Genomic DNA, 23118 nt, shown 5'->3' with positions numbered 1-23118 from the left:
GAATTCCAAACCCTCAGAAAATGTGTCATACAATGAATATTGTTTTCAAGATGCACAATTTGGAGATAATTTGTTATGTAGCAATTGATAACTAACACAAATTTTGGTTCCAGAAATGTTTAAGTATTAACTAATACTTAAAAAAGTGGGAGTGGTTTTGGAACAAGTCCATAAGTGGATGTGAGAACCATAGATGAGGGTGTTTGTAAAAGCCTGAAGAAATTATGTAGGAACATCATGGCCCTTGAGGAGGCTGTGATTAATGAAAGTAAGGAAAATCATTTTGGAAACTGGAGTAAAGGAGGTCCTTTTATGCAGAGACAGTTTTTTTTTTTTTTTTTTTTTTTTGGTCTTTTGTCCTTTTAGGGCCCAACCTGCAGCATATAGAATGTCACAGGCTAGGGGTCGAATCGGAGCTGTAGCCGCCAGCCTACAACACAGCCACAGCAACGCCAGATCTGAGCCATGTCTGTGACCTCTACCATAGCTCACAGCAATGCCAGATCCTTAACCCACTGAGCAAGGACAGGGATCAAACTCACAACCTCATAGTTCCTAGTCAGATTCATTTCCTGTACCATGACAGGAACTCCTAGAGACAGAATTTTTAGCAACCATTCCCTACATTAATGAGGCAATAGAAAAAGTACCTAATGAATTAGAGGATGCAGTTAACAAGATTTCCAAGTGTTAGAGGGACCACTTGTTTTTATCTTGCTGTTTGTCATTGAAATGTGAAAGGAGAGAGAGAAAATGAAAAGACAGGAGTTCCCGTCGTGGCGCAGTGGTTAACGAATCCGACTAGGAACCATGAGGTTGCGGGTTCTGTCCCTGCCCTTGCTCAGTGGGTTAACGATCCGGCGTTGCCGTGAGCTGTGGTGTAGGTTGCAGACGCGGCTCGGATCCCGCGTTGCTGTGGCTCTGGCGTAGGCCGGTGGCTACAGCTCCGATTCAACCCCTAGCCTGGGAACCTCCATATGCCGCGGGAGCGGCCCAAGAACCAAGAGATAGCAACAATAACAACAACAACAACAACAAAAAAAAAAAAAAAAAGACAAAAAAAACAAAAAAAAACGAAAAGACAGACTGTTAAATATGAAGGATTGAAACAAGGTGTGGAAAATTCTTCATTTTTTCTGGTGGGAAAATGATGCTAAAATTAAAAATATCTTCTAAACAAATGATCAAAATGAAGGCACTGCTAAGAAAACATGGACAAAAGGCATAAGGTATGACAGTAAAATCCTTTGTTATGATCTCAGAAAAATCAAAAGTGGTACCTCAGAGTATCATTCTGTCAAAAAACATATCCTCTGAAGACTAAGTGTGTAACTCATATAGATACTTGATCAAATAATAGAGAGTGGAGTTTCCAGGAAGCTTAAGAGCATCATTCCCAAGCTGGCTCAGGATAAACCCAAGGAGAGAAGAGTTTATCTCAAAGAGGTGTGTGGGCGTGTCTCTTGTCTAATATGCAGATCTGATGCCTTCTTTTTAGTTTCACAGATGTGCAGATTTAGAGACAAATTGCATGTGAGGAGATACTTAAGGAATTAAATTTAAAGGGCTTCATTTATCCTGGCCCCAATCCCTGCGTCCTGGTATTCAACACCCTTGTTTAGATCTCTCACACACTGTACTTTTTTTTTTTTTTTTTTTTGTCTTTTTGCCATTTCTTGGGCCGCTCCCTCAGCGTATGGAGGTTCCCAGGCTAGGGGTCCAATCGGAGCTGTAGCCGCCAGCCTATGCCAGAGCCAGAGCAACTCGGGATCCGAGCCGCGTCTGCGACCTACACCACAGCTCAGGGCAACACCGGATCGTTAACCCACTGAGCAAGGGCAGGGATCGAACCTGCTACCTGATAGTTCCCAGTTGGATTCATTAACCACTGTACCACGACAGAAACTCCCCACACTGTACTGTTAATCTGTGTGAACGACTGAAAATGACATAAGACTTGGCATGTCACTTCCAAGCCTACATTATTGGGCATGGTGGCTTCTTCCCTGTACTCTTAGAATACTTGCTATGAGGAAATCCAGTGTCATGTTTTGAGAACACTTGGGCAGCACAGCGGAGTGGTTCTAGTCAAGAACTGAGACCTTCTTCCTCCATCCAGGAAGAAACTGAGGCCTACTTCCAATAACCACATGACGAAGCCATCTTGGAAACAGTTCCTCCAACTTGAGTCCAGGCGTTAGATGACCCTCGCTATAGCTGACTGCCAGACTGCAACTTCAGGAGAGACCTTGAGTGAAAACCAACCACCTGGAGTTCTTGTTGTGTCTCAGTGGGTTAAGAACCTGACATAGTGTCCATGAGAATGTGGGTTTGATCCCTGACCTCACTTAGTGGGTTAAGGATCTGGTGTTGCCACAAGCTGTAGCATAGAGCAGATGCAGCTTCTTTCTGACGTTGCCGTGGCTGTGGTGTAGGCTGCAGCTGCAGCTTCTATTTGAGCCCTAGCCCTGGAATTTCCATCTGCCATAGGCATGGCCATAAAAATTAAACAAACGAAGAAACTATCCACCTCAGGCACTGATGAATGCTTCGCCCTTAGAAGCCATGTGAGTTTATAAGTATTTGTTGTTTTCAGTTGCTAAATTTGGAGCAGTTTTTTTACACAGCAGGAGATAACTAATACAATAGTGTTTAAAGCCATTGGTCTGGGGAAATCTAGGGAAGAAGGGAAGTCATGTTGTCTGGGAAGTGGAGCCTGAAGCCTACTGGTGTTTAAGTATCAGAAACAGGAAGAAGATACAGCTATATTACTTTGGCAAATTATTGGCATTTATTTTCTAAGTCCCATCACACAATGATAGAATAGCCTACAGTGATGTGGGTGAAGATCAATGAGATAACATTTGTAATGTGTGTAATACAGTGATGCAACATTATAGAATCTGAATTAGTATTTTCTTACTTTCCTAAATCCTGCATACCATAGTTTTAGGTTTTCATTATGATTAACAGGACAGGGTCTCAATATTCAGGTGAGCATCATGAAACATGTAAAATTTTCAGGATTATTTTCAAATTATGTTGACTGTGCTCTTTGTAGATAACTTTCTCTCCCTTTAAATTTATAAAATCCATTTTCCAAGGTCAGTAAAAGACTGTTACCTTATCAAAATATGCATCTATACCTTTAGAGTTATATGTATGAAATATTGCTGGAGATGGGGTAGATTAAGGACTTAGCTACAGAATGATGTAGGTTTTCCTTTTAGTTTTATTCGTGTTTATTAATATTTTGTCTGACTGTTGAGAAATTTCTACTCAATAGTATACATATTTTTTCTAGGTATAATATCCTAGGAAGTTTTTTATGAAATGAGAATGTAGAAGGTATCTGTTCAAAACAGATGGGTGGAAAGTGTATTTTCCTCAGAAATTATTTAATGTCACATTTAGCAATACTGTACAGCTGAAATATGAGATTAGCCATCAGGCATCTGACAATTTGCATCCTTATCTGCCAGTCAAACACTTCAAAAAGACTTAACAATTCTGCATTTTGTAGAGTACTTGCAAAATTAGAATCTTGGTGATGGGAGAAAATGCAGGGCAATTATTTACCTTAGTTTGACTCCCTTAGAATTTTGGAACAAAGCTGCTATAAAACTCATTCTTGCGTTGTTGTGGAATAAATATTATGGCCAGATCACAAATTCCATTTTAGATGATGATGTTTATGTTTTCAGAAAAGCGGGCTAAAAAAACATTTAAGAATCTTTTAATACAAACCTATACAGAAAGGGAATTGTAAGCTGGTGTGGGTAACACTGTGAATCTTAAATGAGGAGTATGTCTAGCACACATAGGACATATTGGTGCTGCTGACATGGTTGTTGAAATTACTTTTTAGGGCTGCACCCACAGCATATGTAAGTTCCCAGGCTAGCGGTTGAATAAGAGCTGCAGCTGCTGGTCTATGCCATAGCCACAGAAAAGGGGGATCTGAGCCACATCTGCAACCTATGCCGCAGCTTGTGGCAATGAAGGATCCTTAATTTACTGAATTAGGCCAGGGATTGAACCTGAATCCTAATGGATACTAGTTGGGTTCATTACAGGAACTCCTAGAATTACTTTCTTTACATTTTTTTTTTTTTTTTTGCCTGTTGCTTTTCTAATCTTTTATCTTCTACTATTTATTGGTACATTAAGCTTGTGGGAAATATAATCATTCACTTTTTCCTTCCTAAAATATAAATTTCATTGTTAGGAAAAATGTTCAATGAGGGAAGAACATGAAATTTTTTTTTCAGTGTTTCTGTGTGACTCAGGTCTATTTCCCTGAAAACAGACTAGGAGATAAATGCTGGAAAAGCTGATTAGAGATCTTCCATGAGGGAAACAAGATTGGGCCGAAGGAAAATTTAAACTGTGGAAGCCCTATAGCAGGAGCATTCTGGAGCTGGATTTGACCTTCCTGTTTGTCCCAATACCCTTTGGTTGACTAGTCGTTGGATGCAGGCTGCTTCCAAAGAGAGAACTGTACACCTGTAAGCCAGTGGAGTGATGGAATCTGTTTGCACTGCCTCCAGAGTGCTGACTGCTAGAGATCCAAGAATTTGGCAAACATATTATTAAACTGTTGATACCTAGATGTCAGCTGTCATAGGATTATGTATTTCAGGGCTTTCTTCTTGGAGCATCAGTTTACCAGCACAATACCATGTGCATCCTTGGGCAGGGTGGTTTCCTTCAGCAGAAGTAATGCCCAGAGAGTTCCTCGGTTGTGAGCCATTAGTGGGAAACAATCCCAGATGCCAAAGCAATGAGTGTCCTGGTCATTAAAGGGGAGATTTGAGCAATTCAGAATGACACACTACAGTTCACACCATTTATCACACACGTTCATTTGCTTCGTACAGTAAGTTCAGCCCATTTGAGAAAGATTACGCCAGAATTCCAGGCTGTCTCTTTTCCTTGGATAATTTAGAAGATGAAAGTTAGTTTAGTAGACCTTGAAGCCACACACTATGCTCATAATTTTCCTTCCTCTCTCTTTTATAATCCCTTGTATATTCTCCTTGTGGTTGTTTAGCACCTCTGCTGCTCCAGGTGGTGTATCCGATGGGGTGAACCTTATCTCCTTTTCATGTGTGGATTCTATACCTGTGCTTTTAACATCAAAAATGGATAATGCAGTATGTAATGACTGTTAAATGGATCACCTGGGTGCCACAGTTACTTATCCCTGAAGCCATAAGCCTCACCACCTGCTCATGGTCAAGGTGAATTACTAATGGCAGTATGTTGCTGCTTTCTTCACCTCTGGTCTCTTGGCTCAGAGGACCTGAAGTGAGTAGACAGAAGCCTGAAAATGAAGTTTACTGAAACTCTGTGTCTCCTGGTGGAAGTTTTATACCTTTGGGTCCTAGACACTCTAGATCTTCAGACTCTAAAGTATAGACAATGGAAATACAAATTTTCTACATGGGTTATGGTGCACATAGTAATTAAGGCTACCTATTTCTACCCCTTTAGCTCTTAGATTCATCCATTAACTGGAGACCTTACATGCTTCTGTCTTTAAGCTGGTGCTCTAGCTGAGTCAGGGCAGCAGCTTTGGGAGAGTATCATATGAAATGTGACACCCATGGTTATGTGTCCACTGACACCTCTTGTTTGGTGTGAAGGTGATCCCTTGGTCTATGGTGGTATTGTACAGGCTTATGTGTTGGTGTGTTGGATATTCTGAATACCTTTGGATAGTGTGCTATCTGGGGCCGTGTTGGCCAGAAAGAAAAAGCTGTACTTAGAATATATGTTGATTCCAGTCAAGATGAATAGTTCTATTCTAAGATAGAAAGAATCCAATATAATAAACCTGCCACAAAAAGTCTTTTTGGTGGAAAATATCTCATTAGGGTGTAATGTTGGTTTGTGTTGTGGCAGGTTCAACATCTGGCAGAAGAGGTGGCTATATCAGTCTTAGAGAGTACGAATACATGCTTTTGGGACCATAGCATCTCTGACCTCATGGCTGATCTATTTGTGAGCTCGTTGTATGAGGAATGGGGTGGCAGATGATAAGGGCTGATGGATGGCAAAAGGCAGAGTTGCTCTGACTATTTGATAGTTCAGTACTTATTTCATTTAATGTATTTTTGGATGGATGTTTTTACATAAGTCTTCAAATACTATGACCACTTACACTGGTACCTCCATATGCCTCTTTCCCAGATCTCTCTGTCCTCAATCTTCCAACTTTCTCCTTCTAGGATCATAAAAATTCAGCCAGTTATTTACCATTCTTCATTAGTACATTTGCATTCTTATCTTGGACTTCTTCCTGTTCCACATAAAGTAGATAACAAAATGTCTGAAGCTTGGCCTTTTTCTTTCTCTATCATCTAGTCAAAGAAAAGTTGTCTCTTGTGGTCATAAGTATGAGCTGAAGGAGAAGCACGAATACATCTTAGTAATTTATGTTTTTGCTTTTAGGGCCGCCCTTATGGTGTATGGAAATTCCCAGGCTAGGGGTTGAATTGGAGCTGTAGCTGCCTGCCTATGCCACAGCCACAGCAATGAGTGATCTGACCTAAACCACAGCTCATGACAATGCCAGATCCCCGACCCACTGAGCAAGACCAGGGATCAAATCTGCATCCTTGTGGATACTACTTGGATTAATTTCCACTGCTCCTCAATGGGAACTCCACAATATTAGCAAATTGTATAGAGTTCTGGGTTATCTGCTTATGTAAGCATGATGCCTTACTATGCCAGGTCTGAACATACCATTTTCATATTTCAATGAATTGCTGTTGGATTGGTCCAACCTATAACTTCATGAGTTTGAAAGAACATGGCTATGGCCACATGGTTAAATAATGTCCATGGTTGGACATTCTGTCAGGGTGCAGTAGCAGACCAATAGCTATTTATCAGATGGTGTGGAGTTATTGACCACAGGGCAGAAACTTGTTCTACATCCCTGGAGGTCTGGTTGTGATTTTTTTATCAGGGGATTAATAAATGCCACATGCCACATTTACCATGAAAGAAATATCTTGTAGGATTTTAATTGAATAAAATCATATACTGCAGTAGCTAAGAGTTTGGATTTATAGTATGGCAGAACTTGACTGAAGTTTTACTTCTGCTATGTTTCAGTATGTTACCTTGCAAGAGTCATATAAGCTCTTTAAATTTTGATTATATCTGAAAATGTGAAAGAAGAATGTTCTAGTAGAGTACATTAAAGATAGCCCTCCCCCCAAAAATGCAGAGCACCTTGTGTGGTGCTGGCTCATAGAAAACACTTAATTAGAGTTCAAATTTTTATATTAATCATCAATATTATTATTTTAAAATTTTACTTGTAAAACGTGTCCACTTAGTTTTCAGATGCACGCCTGGTGGATCTGAATCTTTTTGTTTGTGAATAAGTATTAATGTGATGTGTGTGGATGTTTTACATTCTTAAGATGAAATGTTTATACCATAAATATTTTATTCATATTTTATTAAAATAGATAAAAAAGAGCACAAATGCCAAGACATTAAGATAACACAAAATAGAAGTGTGAATTATTAAAATAGCTAGGGGTACTGCTGAATCACAAGAAAATATATTTTCTCTTTATTTCTTCCAGTCCATTGTATATCCAAAGTATTATCCTCTTATCAAAAAGAGGACACTATATGGGAGTTCCTTTTCTGGTTCAGCAGATTAAGAACCCACCCATGAGCATGTGGGTTCAATCCCTGGCCTTACTCAGTGAGCAAAGGATCTGGCATTGCTGTAAGTTGGGGTGTAGGTTGCAGATGCAGCCTGGATCCCATGTTGCAGCAGCTGTATCATAGGCCAGCAGCTGCAGCTCTGATTCAACCTCTTGGCTGGGAACTTCCATATGCTGCAAGTGTGGCCATAAAAAGAAAAAAAAAAAAAGAAAGAAAGAAGAGTCCACTATATATTATTAGTAGAAATTAGAGAAAGGATCTAAAAGAGTATTTTGTTTTCCTCCCTCCCCCTCCCTTCCTTCTTTATTGTGTTTCCTTTAGCAAAATGTAAATTGTGATAGCTTAATTTTGTGTTTTAATTTGATATAATGTTTTGAAAATTACTAGGCTTAAGTGGCAGATATAGAAGGATTCCAATTAAAGTCTATATTATAGCATAAAATATAAACAAATCATCTAAGCATATGCTTTCCGACCCTACCCCCATTAAACTCCACCTATAGTTAAATATTTTATATCATTGCTGGATGTATTGTACGTGCCAGGACCTCAAACATTTTATTATAGATATACCAAAGAATCCTGGTATGTTTTTCACTCTAGAGGGGCAAGAGCTAATGGAGAGGACAGGTGGAAAGAGTAGCACTTGAAATCCCTCTTGGCACTGCAAATGGATAACACCAGGGAGTCCTCACTTTGGGGTGGCCCAGGGTTCCTGCTGCATCGGAAGCTATAGGATGTAGTCCTAGGATGGGGATTTGCTCTCCACAGTTGGCCGGAAGAGGTGCTGTGTTCCTAGTGTTAACTGGAGCTTGTACTTGCCAGCACTTGCATCATTCTCTGTATGGATTAAATCATGAGCCTCTGCAGCTGCCGACCTGCAGCACCCCCTGAGTGCTGCTCAGGGGGGAAATCAGGAGTGAAGCACTCTGTGCTCTGGGAAAACTAGAAGAATAGGTCTTCAGATAGATTATTTACAGGAGAAGATTTTATGTGCCCAATTCTTTCATCTCTTCATATCTAGGGAAAAAAAAAAAAAAGCTAAAATCCTCATATCTAGGAAAACAGTGATGTCTGCTCATCAGGGAGATCAGCAACAAACTTTTTGAAAATGTGTTCATGGCTGCATACACCTCCCCCTCACCTTTATCATATACACTGATATTATTTCCTCTGCCTCTTTGGAGTGATATTTCACAGTCATCTGCAAATGCGGCCACCTCCAAAGGTGAGAGCTGGTTGATCTGCAGGCTGTGAAAACTCTGATGGTCCTGATAGTGGAGGAACCCCCCATGTTTGAAGTTCACAGGCACAGACCTCTCAACTCAGGGCCGCCGCAATGGGACCTTGGGACGCATCTCCCCTCCTCAAGAATCTATGCTCTAGTGGACCCTGAACCCTAGATGAGCCCCCAAATTGTTGGGGAAAAATGACTCTGGCTCAGATCATCAGTGTTGGAAAGTAAGACACATGAACATGGGGAGCTCTCGACAAGGCTCTTTACTTCTGCGGAAGAGCATGCGTGCTCAAAAAGTACACATGAAAGGGGAGACCCCACCTATTTATCCTTAATGCAGGTGGTATATCTGTCCCCTTCTCAGGTCTCAGTTGGTCAGGTCTCAGTTGGCTAATTTGAAACAAATTGTTACTGGGAGAAGAGGGAAAGAGGGGGGCAAAGGAGGTTGTCTCAGTCAAAGCAGGAACAAAATGGAGTAACCAAGACTTCCTTTGATAGAAAAGATGTAAGTTAATTCACACACATATTAAAGGAATGATTTCATTTGGAATGACTTCAGAGCACAGACCTCTCTTGTTCCTGCTACCTACCCTTTGTTGCAAAACTCCTGTATATCCTAGCTCCCTGCTCACCTCCTCAGAGTGGTTTCTCAGAACTACCAGAGATGCTCTCTTCTGGGCCTAAGTCCTAATTTTGCCCCAAGGAAAAATTAACTCTCAATTTTGAGGTTGTGCATTTTTTATAAGTTGACATTAGTCAAGCAAAAAAGTCATGTAGAGAAATCAACCCAGCTCAGAGACCTTGTCAGCAAGAGAAAGAGTAGAGGCAAATGCTCTTCCTTTGCTGCCCACATAGCCTGTCCTCTCAGCTCAGTTTCTGGACCTCAGAACTCACCATGTAAATTTACATCAGTCAGCTATTGAGCTTAAGGTCTGATCAAAGGATGTTGTCAGAAATCAAGCAGTACTTGAGGAAAAAAAAATAAAGGAAATGAGGCTACTTAATTTATGGACAAACATGTGGGTGATCTGGAGGATGTCTCTTCATTCAGAGTAAATATGTAGATTAAGACTGGCATAAGACCCATGAAAAGCCTACATCAATAAGGAAAGAGAAAAATATAACTAGCAAGGCTCAGATGAATACATACATGTGCATGCATCACTAGTCACATTCCCATATCTATATTTATGTAGATATTATGTATCTCTATCTATATCTGTATATTCATAAAATTTGCTTGCTTCATTCCAATTTTGTCTGCCAATGAGATTTCCCAAACTACACTTTATTGGAAAAGGATATGAAACACAGTTTTAAGATCACTATAAAGGAGAGACAAATACATATCAGCATCAGACAGGATGCTTCTGGGTGACATTTCAATGGGCTCTGTCCTTAGAAAAGACAAGCAGCCAGCACATGTGAAGAAGTATTGTCATATACATGGTTGTGTGTATGTGTATATACATTTATAAACCATTGCTATTTGTTGCCCAAATCAGTAATTTGTGATTGTCTACAAATTGCAAAAGTAGATCTGAACACTGTTTTCACCTTGACCTTTCCCTGTTGTAATTGAGACATATTTTAGGACAAGAAATGGCCTCCTCACTGGGGCCTCTTGCAGTAAGGATTTTTCTTACAGAGATGCAAAGAGGTACTGCCCTGGCAACAGGCATTCATACATTTTTTTAGTTTCCATTTGAAAAACAGTAAAGAAAGGTCAAGTGGCCAAATGTGTTAGCCCCTGTCCACTGCTGTGTTCACTGCATACAGATTTTCTAAAAGCAAAATGTAAGAATGGCTGCTGCTTTTAAAGCAGGTTGGCAAACATTTTCTCTAAAGGGCCAGAGAGTAATTAATTCAGGCTTTGTAGGCTATACAGTTTATATCTCAGCTGTCAACCCTGCCATGACAGGGCAAAGCTACTATAGATAATATGTAAATGAATGAGCATTGCTGTGTGACAAAAACAGCAGTCCTGATTTGTCCCTTAGACCATAGTTTGCAGACTGTGATTTAGTGAGTATACGTCCCTTAATGGAAGTTATGGTACTGAACACAAAAAAGACAAAAAGACATAATTTTGTATGGAATTGAAGCTTTTTATACTGGGGCAGAGGAAGGGAAATTTAGATGATTAAGAAAGAGTACTATATTCCAATAATGGAATTACCTTGATTTTTTTTTTTTCTTCAGAATCGACACTTCAGGGATAGCGATCATGTTCCAGCAAGAAGGCCAACTAAGTTATGCTGTTACACAAACCTGAATATGCTGAGTAAATTGTACTTTTAAAAAACACGTGACAAGGAATTCCAAAACCAGCAGGAGAGAGAAGAGACTCTCCAGTTGCCAAAAACTAGAGAAAACATAAAGCAAAATAGTAAGTATGTGACGTGCCCTATACCTAGAACTTATGTTGTAGGCTGTGTGTGTGTTGGGGGAAATCTCCTGGAAGTACTGTTCACTAGAGATGGGAGTATTGTTTTTCTCTTTTTAAGGCTGAGCTTTGAAAACATGAAATGTTTTAAACATACACATAGACAGTAATGGCACAAAACACATCACTGTAGTGAATGCTAAACAGATTCACCTTTTAGGACCAAAGCAGTGCACAGTCCCTCACAGCTGAGGGCTAGAGCTATGGACTGAATTGCTCTCAGCTGAAGCAAGTTGCCTTGCCCAAACTTTTCGCCTCTTCCCCAAGGTCAGCTGAAACCCTATCACTGGTCAAGGCAAAGACCTCAACACTCAACACGCTTGACTCAATTTCTGAAATCTCTGAAGCATCATCCCAGCTTTAGTCATCTCTGTGGGATCAGATGGTACTCCTGTTTTAACTGAATTCCAATTCATTTTTCCCTCCCCAGTCCTTCTTTCTTCATTTCTTTTAAGGGTTGTTCTCAAGTGTCTACAAAACAGTCTTAAATTCAATTACCAGGGAAATGGATCTAAGATAATCATCACCAGCTTTATAATTTAAAATTATTTCTTATTTGTTTCATATACTATTTTTATTTTCATTGAGAAGTTAAATATTGTAGTCATAGTTGAAAACACTTCCCTCCTGTTATCTCTAGAGAACTGCATAATCTTTAATTCAGTGTTTACAATTCCCATGAATGCTTCTGTGTTTTAGCATATACTTATGAGTCCACAAACATTGTAGAGTCATTTTTGCAGGTATTTAAACTTTATGGCACCATAGAATACATCTGCAACTTGATTTTTGTTTGTACTCAAAATCATTTTTGAAATTTATATTTTCTGATATAATTAACTTTAAAATACGATCTAAAGCAAATATGTCAAAATACTAAGAGCTAATACATTTCAAATGAAAGGACGTGCATATCTGGTATATTATCTCCTATACACTTCTTTATACTGCATCTTTCAGAATTAAACATTTAAAAAAAAGTAAACTAGTTTACTTAAAAGAAAAATTAAAAACGTGGAAATTTATTGTGTTCTTCCTCCACACCTGTCTAGTCAGTAGAATCCAAACTGAATCATGCTGCAAAAGGCTCATAGGCAATACAAATAAACCTAACTGTCTCCATCAGCAGCTCCATGCTGATCTCGGCACATCATTTTCAAAGGTATAGCCCTGAAAAATGTTTTATATAAAAGCTACTTTCTAGTCAAATAATCCATTAATTGTGTAAGCTATAGTCTTCTCTGGGATGTATGTTTGCTTCTCAATATTAAAGGCAGAAATTCTGCAGTAAATAAATCTATTCAATTTTTATGTAACTAGTACTTCCCAATTTTGTTTTTTTCATAATTGTTTTTGCTCATAGAGCTCCTGCTAAACTTTCCACAGAACAAGCATAATGTGGACTCACTTCACAGTCAGCTGTTATAGTTATATTTTATGTAGTTTCTGTCCATCCTCAAATGTTCCATGAATTATTGTGTCTCCAAGTTATGTAGTATCTGTTACCCACGTTGAGTGTGTTTTATCCGTCTACCCAATATGAAGCTTGCTGTGCTTGTAAAGTGATTTAACAAGTCATCTATACTGTGTGGAGTACCCAAGGCACTACCTCATCCATTAGAGAAGATCCTAATTAGTTAGAAAATCAGGTCCTCGAAGGCTGGGTCAGTATTTCTTCTGTTCACTCTTAATGGATGACCAGGACCTGGCACAGGATGGAGCAGTAAATGTGTGTTGAATGCCTATTGGATGGATGAGTGGATAAATATGTATTCTCATAGAATCAATGCACAATTATCATATTATAGTAAAATAGTTCCTTTCTACTTCTCTCATGCCAAACTGTGAGTTCCATAATCAGGAATTATGGCTGATTCATGATTACATCTGTAATGTTTCACATCATGTCTGTTATGTACATAACAGATGCTCAAGAAATACCATTTAAATTGTTTTTCTGGGGAAAAAGAAAGAATATAGAAGGAACTCAAAAACTTTATATGGAAGTCAAGCTTGAAATACTCTCCCAAAAAATGTAATGAGGAAGGGAGTGAAAAGAAACTGGTTAGAACAGTTAGCCTATTTAAATGTGTATAAATTATCTTTCCATGCAATTTTCTTTCCCATTGCTCTCAGTTTTATGTGGAGGGAGTGGCTCTTGAAGGTAAATTAATCAGGGGTCCAAGTGCCATGTCTCAGAAAACACTTTATGAGAAACATTTAGTTTGTACAACTTATAAGCAGCCTCCAAAGTTTATAACATGCTAGCCTGCCACCAGGATTGTGTCCTCTCAGAGGCACAGTGCCCTCAGGGTACAGATGACTTCTTTCAGAGAAGTGAAAGTCCTATACTCCAAGAGCAAGCAGGAGCTAATGCATTTAGAAAATTTTTATTAGCTAACCTGTGATCAGTCTGATGGTCATTACTCTTGTTTAATGGTCCCATTCAAAACTATTTTGGTTCAAATACTCTTTCTGATTACCTCAGCTTTGTCATTCTCCATAATTCTTTCTTCTCATCCAACTGTTTGACTCATTGCCTTTGAACCTGGAACCTACCATTGTGCGGCACACTTACCCTCTTGTGTTTTGGTCTCTTCATAGAATTGTCCCTCTAACCCTGTGTTTTTAGAAGAGCTCTTCTATGGGAGGTACCATTCTTCTCCTGCTCTCTCCAATAGAGCACATGCATGTCGCACTCCTGAAATAACTCAGAGTAATGAAGTGAGACTGGCACCTTGGTCCACTGTGGTATTTTTCTGATCACATCTATCTTTACATTATGCAAAGAAATATTCTCTGTTGCTTGAGGTTCATGCCAGACAATTAGAGTAGTAGCTACCTTTCTATATTGAGACTATCTGCTCACTGCAGTCCTCTTCTCTTGGTCTTTTTGTCCTCCATCTTTGCCCGTCCCCAGAGGGTGGAGTTGAAACTCTTCTGACTGGTTTGGAGAACCCTATAATTTTCCGGGAATGAATCGGACAATGATTCTGCATTTACTTGTGCATATTCCTTAATAGATTGTGACTCCCTGAGAGTAAATATTGTCTTTTTTTTTTTCATTATTGTACCCTAGTATTGAGCACAAAGCCTGCCCCCACATTTTACAGTAGTAAATATTTGTTGGAGATCTAACTGATTATAGGATCCAGCAGGGCAGTGAGATCAGGGTTCCATCTCAAACACATCATTAATATTGTTGACATTTTTCACCAGTGATCCTCAGGTCTCCCCAGAGCTCTCCTAATTACCACTGGCTGCTGTGTTTGCTGGACTTTTGCTCATTTATATTTCTCAGACAGCTTTTGTAGTACATGATTTTTTCTTCTTTTATTCATTTCCTGGTTTTTGGTTCATGTCCTATGCTCTCAGGTGAATCATTGGCATTCAGAAGTTGGGTTAAGGGAGACTATTTAGGTGGATAACTGTCAATTCACTTTAGAGAGGATATAATACCAAGTAATCTAGAAACTTTTTGCTGCCCTGACCATTATGCAGAGACCTTCCAAATTGTTCTACTCAAGTCTAGAGTACCCATTGTGGCACAGCAGAAATACATCTGACTAGTATCCAGGAGGATGTGGATTCGATCCATGGCCTCACTTAGTGGGTCAGGGATTCGGTGTTGCCCTGACCTGTGCTGTAGGTTGCAGATGCGGTTCAGATCCCAGGTTGCTGTGACTGTGGCATAGGATGGCAGCTACAGCTCCTATTTGACCCCTAGCCTTGGAACTTCCATATGCCATATGTGTGGCCCTAAAAAGCAAAAAAAATAAAAATAAAAAATTGCTGCCTACCATCCCCTCCAAGCTGGTGTATTATCACATCCTAACTCTAATATTTAAGCACCTATGCCATCTATGCACAGGTCACTTTACCTTAAACTTATGCTTTTGAGATGTTAGTGTTCTTATTTGGAGTTGGACGAATAATCAAAAAATAATAGTCCCATATTAAGAAATTTGATAAAGATTGTTTTAGGTGTCTTCCTCAATCTCACTTTTCCCATGAGAAACACCTAAATCCACATAACTTTTAGAATTATCTGTATTACTTTCTATAAACAAACTCTAACTTCCAGTTTGCTCTGCTCTGTTCCCCACATCTGTTTATTCAGTGTTGAGTAATGATTCTGTGAGGTCGCCAGACTCCCGCCCGATGGCCCATAGATTTCAAATCATGTCCTCCTTATTTGAATTTTATTTTGATTCCAATGACCCTGGATCAGACTGAATTTCAGTTAAAATCCTATAGTTCAGCCTTGACTCTTAAAATTTTTTCTAAGCTTTTATGAGTCAACTTAAATCATATCAAACATGTGACAGTAAGTATTTCAATTCTCTTGACCTATCCTTGACCACACTGTGTCTATCTGGCCATTTGTCCTGGAGAAAACTAAGGAGAAAGGAAAGTAAGATCTCCATTTCCTTTCCGAAGGAACAGTTTTCACAACTGTCTTCATGGTTTTACCTTGTTACATGCAGCTTCCTATATAGTCCCTGTATAGCCCCTGAGCTAGGGACCTTATTTTCCTCTGTCCCTCTCTGAATGACTTGGCTCTTGCTTTTTACATTCAGATGGCCCCTTCTCTGGAACTCACTGGACTCAGTCACATATTCACATTCTGTTCTACCCTCTGAAATACCAAGTGATGTTCTATAAAATTTCTCCCTGAAAAACTTGTTCTTTGATTCCCAGAATACCAACATGGTAATGTTTCAGAGCTGGCTAGGATATAAATGTGCACCACTTATATTCTTAAAGAGCACCACTTGAAAAATAAGGGCTTTAAATCATTGTCAGGGGAAAGGAGTTGCTATTTCAAAGCCAAACATTTGAATACTTAGTATATTTAAGTATTCTATATATCTCATATGATGATTAAAAACATTCTGTGGTAGTAAAAAGATATTGGTGTTTTTAAAAATCTATTCAACCTGCACAAGTCATAAAAGAAACAAACCCCAAAAGAAAAATTTTAATAGGAAGACATTGGGTATATGGAGTATGGTAAAATGCCTACATTGCATTTCAATGCAAAGAGTAAGCTCTTTGCTTTTCATATGAAGCCACATTAATTTGAACTCCAATCTGGCTTTGAATTCTGGCTCCCTAATTAATTATGTGACCTCAGGAAAGTAATTTAACTTCTTCAACCTATAAAATAAGGAGGGTTAGTTCGTTAAAAGTATAACAGAGTTGATGTGGCTATCAAATAAAACATTGTGTGAGTGAATTTAGCAGAGTAGTTAGCAAGTGTCAGGTGATCAATCATCATTAGCTTTCTATAGTACATTAACTGCAAGAAGAAAACCCTTGGATATATTTCTTAGAAGGCATCCTTATTAGGGAAAGAATCATTAAAAATAATAAAATATGTATGTGGGGAATGTAAGCAGAGATAAATGCATTTATGAAAATGATGCTACACTTGAAGCACATTATTTAAGCCAGGGTAAAAAGAGATGAGTTTCCAGTTTTTTTGTTTTTTTAATTATTCATTCAGAAATTATGGAATAGCAGAAACAAAAAAAACCCCACATGGATCATCCTCGATCTTCTCTGAGCCTCAATTTTCTTATCTATAAAATATCTAATTCACTATTGTCTTGGATGGGAATTAAAAATAGTAAACAATAGGTGAGAGTTAAGCGCAAACTATAGAGTACTGTACAGTACAGGGCATCATCAGTTAATCCATCAGCAAGAATTTAGTAAGTGCCTCCAAAGAGTTTTTTTCTGGACTTAGTTTTGTTAAGCATTCTAGGAAAAATGCTACCAGAGTAACATCTCTGTAATTTCAGCATATGTTGGGATATGTGGTTAATATAAATTCAAATGAAAGTGTATTATCTGGTGTTTATAAACCCAGCTATTATTACTTTGAACAAACTATTATCTTTTAGATTAGTTATGAATGAGAAAAAGATTTTACCTTCAATTAAACTTTTTTTGATGCTCTTCCTTTTTCTTTGTGTAGCTGAATTTCTGGCTTATATCATTTCTTTCTCTTTAAAAATTTTCTTCTAATATTTCCTACAAAACAAATCTACTGGCAACAAATTCTCCCTAATTTTGTTTGTCTGAATGTCTTTATTTTCCCTTCATTTTTGAAGGACATTTTTGCAAGGTACATAACACCATGTTGGTGTCAGAGACCCCAGTGACAGGGTTCCCCTGGAGCTTTTAATACCAAGACTTGTCCACACTAAGCTATCATGTTGGTAGGTTTTGTTCTCAACTCTTCAAATATTGTACTCCACTCTCCTCTTTTGTGCACAGTTTCTAGGGAGAATTTGGGTGTAATTCTTATCTTGTTTCTCTATAGGCAAAGTGCTTTTATCCTCTGGCTTCTTTCAGGATTTTTTGTTAATCTTTGATTTTCTGAAGTTTGAATATATATCAATGCATATCACCTAGGTATAGTTTTGGGGTTTTGTTTTGTTCTGTTTTGTTGCATTTATCCTGCCTGGTGTTCCTGAGCTTCCTGGTTCTGTGGTTTCATGGCTGATGTTAATTTGGGGAAATCTCAGTCATTATTGCTTCAGATGTTGCTTTGGTACTTTTCTCTGTTTCCTTCTCATCCCATTATGTTTGTTATGCCTTTTTAGTTGTTGGATAGTCCTTGATATTCTGGTTTTTTGTTTTGGGTTTTTGTGTGTGTGTGTGTGTGTGTCATTTTTCTCTGTGCTTTTCAGTTATGAAAGTTTCTATTGCTATATCTTCAAGCTCATAAATTCCTTCCTCAGACATGTCCAATCCACTAATGAGCCCATCAAAGACATTCTTCATTTCTGCTACAGTATTCTTTATCTTTAGCATTTAATTTTTATTGTTTCTTAGAATTTTTATATCTCTGCATATATTATCCTACTGTTCTGTAGGCTCTTTTTTTCCTATTGGAGCCCTGGGTATATCAATCATAATTGCTTTAAATTCTGGCCTGACTCTAGTTCTCATATGTGTTCAGATTCTTTAAACAGTGTTTTGTTTTCTTTTTAGTAGGCCTTATAATTTTTGGTTGTGATTCAGAGATAATGTACTGAATGAAAGCAACTCCAATAATTAGGCCATTAGTGGTTTGGAAGAAAGATGTGTGTGTGGGAGTAGTATTCTATAATCCTATAGTAGGTCTCAATCTTTTGGTGAGCTTGTGCCCCTGGACTGTGAACATTATTACTGGTGCTTCTTAGTTTTTATTTTCCATATTAGGTGGGAGAGGATGGCTAGAAGAGGCTAGAAGAGGGTATTTGCCTTCCCTTAGTGAAGGCTAGACTCTAATAAAACCCAAGCAAGTTAGGATCAGGTAAAATAGATTCTCTTGAGGACAGGCCTTATTAAGAAGAAAGAATACTCTAGCATATTTCCAAACTGACAGAAGTGTCAGAGACCCCAGTGACAGGGTCCCCCTGGAGCTTTTAATACCAAGACTTGTCCACACTAAGCTGCTTTCAATTCATCAGTTACAGTTTATGTTTTCCTACCTGGCATTGGTTACTGAAGAGGTTTCTACTTGTAGGTTTCTGCTTGAGTAAGTTGTGATTCTTTGTGTCTGTCTATCTCTCCAGTTTTTAAAGTAGTGATTTGCCCCATGACCTTCCTTCTCTGAGAGATAAGACCTATTGATTCTTTCAGTCTGTTCAGTTTTGTTAAGACAGAGTGGTGACTTAAAATCGTCTTTAACGCTGAACTGGAAACTAGAAGTCTTATACTATGAAAGTTTAAATTTAAAAATAATCCTTTTCTGTATGGGAAACATAGCTCTGACACATCAGTGAAATAAAACTAGCTTACTAAAAGAATTTTCAACAATGTTTTATGCCAGAAGAAAATAGAATAATATGTTTAAGATATGTAAGAATAAAGGTGTAATAAAGATTAACTTTCTATTTTTAGGATAAAAGGGAAAATAATGTTATTTTACATATATGAAAGAATAATATCATTGGGAAAATATATACATTAAAGATAGTGGATTAATCACTTATAAATCTAGTATGAGAGTTAAAAGGCAAAAGTAGTTAAAATCATTATTATAATAATTAAAGGGTACACTAGATAAAAAGATGTAAAATGTGACATTAAATATAAAATCCTAGGCAGAGGAGAATAATGTTGAGCTTTACAATGGGATCAAACTTAAGTTATTATCAACTTAAAATAGACTGTTATGGATATATGTTCTATGTAAGCCTCATGATAAACCTCAAAGCCAAAATCTATAGTAAACACACTAAAGAAACAGGAATGTAAGCATACCACTTAAAAAAAAGTCATAAAACCTTAAAGGAAGAGAGAAGAGAGAAAGGAACAGAGAGGAACTACAAAAATAGTCAGAAAGCAATTAACAAAATGGCAATGAGCATACACCTATCAATACTTAATTTAAATATAAGTGGACTAAATTATCTAATCAAATGATAGAGAGTGGCTGCATTGATTAAGAAGGAGAAGAAGTAGTAGTAGTTAATGGAAAGAGATATTTGATGAAAATAAATACCAAAAGAAAGGTGGAATAGCTACATATATTCCACAAGATAAATTTTAATGTTATGATAATAATGAGAGACAAAGGAGGGCATTATATAATGATCATTCATCAGTAAGGTGTAACATTTGAAAATACTTAGGCACTCAACTTAGAAGCACTGAAATATATAAAGCAAATATTAACAAAAGGGAGGAATAACAATGCAATAATAGCAGGGGACAGGAATTCCCTTGTGGTGCAGCAGGTTAAGGAACTTGTGTTATCACTGCAGCAGTTCAGGTTGCTGCTGTGGCACAGGTTCAATCTCTGGCTTGGGAACTTATTCATGCCATTGTGTGGCCAAAAAAAAAAAAAAGAAAAAGAAAAATAGGGGACTTTAATACCCCATTAACATCAATAGACAGATCATCCAGACGTAAAATCAGTAAGGAAACATTGGCCTTCAACAATATATCAGATCAGATGGAGTTAAATATGTACATTTCATCCAAAAGCAACAGAATGAATATTCTTCTCAAGTGCATGTGGAACATTTCAAGATAGATCATATGTTAGGCCACAAAACACATCTTAATAAATTTAAGATTGAAATTATATCAAGCATATTGTCCAACCCTAATGGTATAAAACTAGAAATTAATTACACAAAGAAAACTGGAAAATTTTAAATTATGTGATTAAACAATATGCTACTGAGCAACCAATGTGTCAAAGAAGAAAGCAAAAGAGAAATAAAAAAAAAAAAATACCTTGTGACAAATAAAACGGAGATATACCAAAAGTTGAGATGCAGCAAAAGAAGTTCTGAGAAGGAATGTCATAGCAATAAACGCCTACTTCAAGAAATAAGAAAGTCTCAGATAACCTACCTTTACACCTCAAGCAACTAGAAAAAATAACAAAGCCAAAAGTTAGTAGAGCAAAAGAAAGATTTGAGTAGAAATAAATGAAGACTAAAGAAACAATAAAAGTTCAGTGAGATGAAAAGATGGTTCTTAAACTTGAAAAACCTTTAGTTAGACTCACCATGAAATAAACAGAAGACTCAAATAAAATTAGAAATGAAAGAAGAGATATTACAATGATACCAGAGAAATGAAAAGGATCATGAGAGGCTACTGTTTACAATTATACTTTAACAAATTGCAACTATTTAAAAGAAATTGATAAATTCCTAGAAATGTACAACTTACTGGGACTAAATCATGAATAGACAGAAATCCCAAATAGACTAATTACTGGTAAAGAGATTGAATCAGTAGTCAAAAACCTCACAACAAATAAATCTTCAGGGCCAGAAGGCTTCACTGGTGAATTCTGCCAATTGTTCAAAAAAGAATGAAGGACAAGCCCTTTTAAACTCTTCCAGGAAAAAAAAAAAAGGAGGATTGCTTCCAATTCATTTTATGAGGCCAGGATTACCCTAATACCAAAACCAGGCAAGGATAATACAAAAAAAGAAAATTATAGGCTAATATCCTTGATGAACATAGATGCCAAAAGTCTTAATAAAATATTTTCAAACTGAGTTTAGCAATATATTAAAAGTATCAGATACCATGACCCAGTGAAATTTATTCCAGGGCTCTAAGATGGTTTAGCATCTGTAAATCGTTCAGTGTGATACACCACAATAATGAAAAAAGGTGTATGGTTATCTCAATAGACACAGATAAAGCATTTGACAAAATTCTACATCTATTTTTGATTTAAAAAAAAAAAAAAACTCCCAGCAAAATGGGTATAGAGGGAATGTATATCAACATAGTAAAGACTATATATGACAAACCCACAGCTAACATCATAATAGTGAAAAGATGAAATCTTTTCCTCTAAGATCAGGAACAGGATAAGGATGCCCAGTCTTGCTACTTTTATTCAATAGAGTATTGAAATTCCTAGCCAGAGCAATTAGATATAACTAAATGAATAAATGGCATCCAATTGGAAAGGAAAAGGTAAAACTATCACTATTTGCAGGTAACATTATTTGTAGAAAACCCTTAAGACTCCATTTAAAAAAAAAACTATTGGAACTAATAAATGAATTCAATAAAGTTGTGGGATTCACAGTCAATACAAAAAAATCAATTGCTTTTCTATACCCTAATAATGAACAATTATAGAAATTAAAACAATGCCACTTAAAATTGCATCAAAACATTAAAATACCTGGGAATAAATTTAACCAAGGAGACAACATACTTGATACTGAAAACTAGAAGACATTAATAAAATAATCTTTATCAAAAATCCCAATGGCATTTTCCACAGAAATAGAACAAATAATCCTAAAATTTGTATGGAATCATGAAAAACCCTAAATAAAGCACTCTTGAGAAAGAAAAAGACTAGAGATATCACAGTCCTTGATTTCAAACTTCATTACAAAAGTATAGTAATTAAAATAGCATGGTATTGGCATAAAAACAGACACATGGATCAATGGAACAGGATAAATAACTGAGAAACAAAACCACGCATAAATGGTCAATTAATTTATAACCAAGGGGCCAAGAATGTGTAAAAGGGACATTATCTTCAATAAGTAGTGCTGGGAAAACTGGACAGCCACATGCCCAATTAACTCAAGGTAGATTAAACATTAACTCAAAGTAGATTAATGTCAGCAAAAGAAACCATCAGAAAAATGAAAAGGAAACCTCCTGAATCGGAGAAAATATTTCCAAATTACATATCTGATAAGAGGCTAATATCCAAAGTGTGTAAAGAACTCAACTCAATAGGAAAGATTCCAAACACCCTTATTGAAAATGGGCAGAAAATCTGAATACACATTTTTCCAAAGAAGACATACAGGTGGCCAACAGGTACATGTAAATATGCTATGCATCAGTAATCATACAGAAATAACAAAACCCATAAAATATCACCTTATACCTATTAGAATGGCTATTATCAAAAAGACTAGAAATGACATGTGTTGGCAAGGGTGTGAAAAAAAGGGAATTCTTGTGCTCCATTGGTAAAAATGTAAATTGGTGCAGCAACTATGGAGATCAGTACAGAAATTCTTTAAAAAACTAGAAATAGAACTACCATATGATCCAGCAACTCTACTTAGGGGTATTTATCCAAATAAAGCAAAAATACTAACTCAAAGATACATGCCCCTCATATTCACTGAAGCATTATTTTCAATAACCAATATATGGAAACAAACTAAATGTTCATCAGTGGATGATTGGATAAAGAAATTGTGCATATATAAACAATAGAATA

General features: G+C 37.2%; 1 long non-coding RNA gene across 4 annotated transcripts in view; it reads left to right on the top strand.

Moving 5' to 3' along the window:
- LOC110256712 (uncharacterized) overlaps positions 1–23118 on the top strand; it is a 451478-nt gene that overhangs the window by 263606 nt on the left and 164754 nt on the right. For all 4 annotated transcript variants that reach the window (XR_014828205.1, XR_002338610.2, XR_014828204.1 and 1 more), the window contains one exon: positions 11138–11324. This is a non-coding gene — a long non-coding RNA (uncharacterized LOC110256712). The remainder of the gene's footprint in view (positions 1–11137; positions 11325–23118) is intronic.

The sequence above is a fragment of the Sus scrofa genome, chromosome 14, assembly GCF_054392235.1.
Source record: "Sus scrofa isolate SSC_HxYL_T2T_F1_AM1 chromosome 14, Sscrofa_HxYL_maternal_Yorkshire_Landrace_v2.0, whole genome shotgun sequence".
NCBI classification, from domain to species: domain Eukaryota; kingdom Metazoa; phylum Chordata; class Mammalia; order Artiodactyla; family Suidae; genus Sus; species Sus scrofa.
Note: the sequence above shows the minus strand (reverse complement) of the source record. Positions and strands in the feature narration are given on the sequence as shown.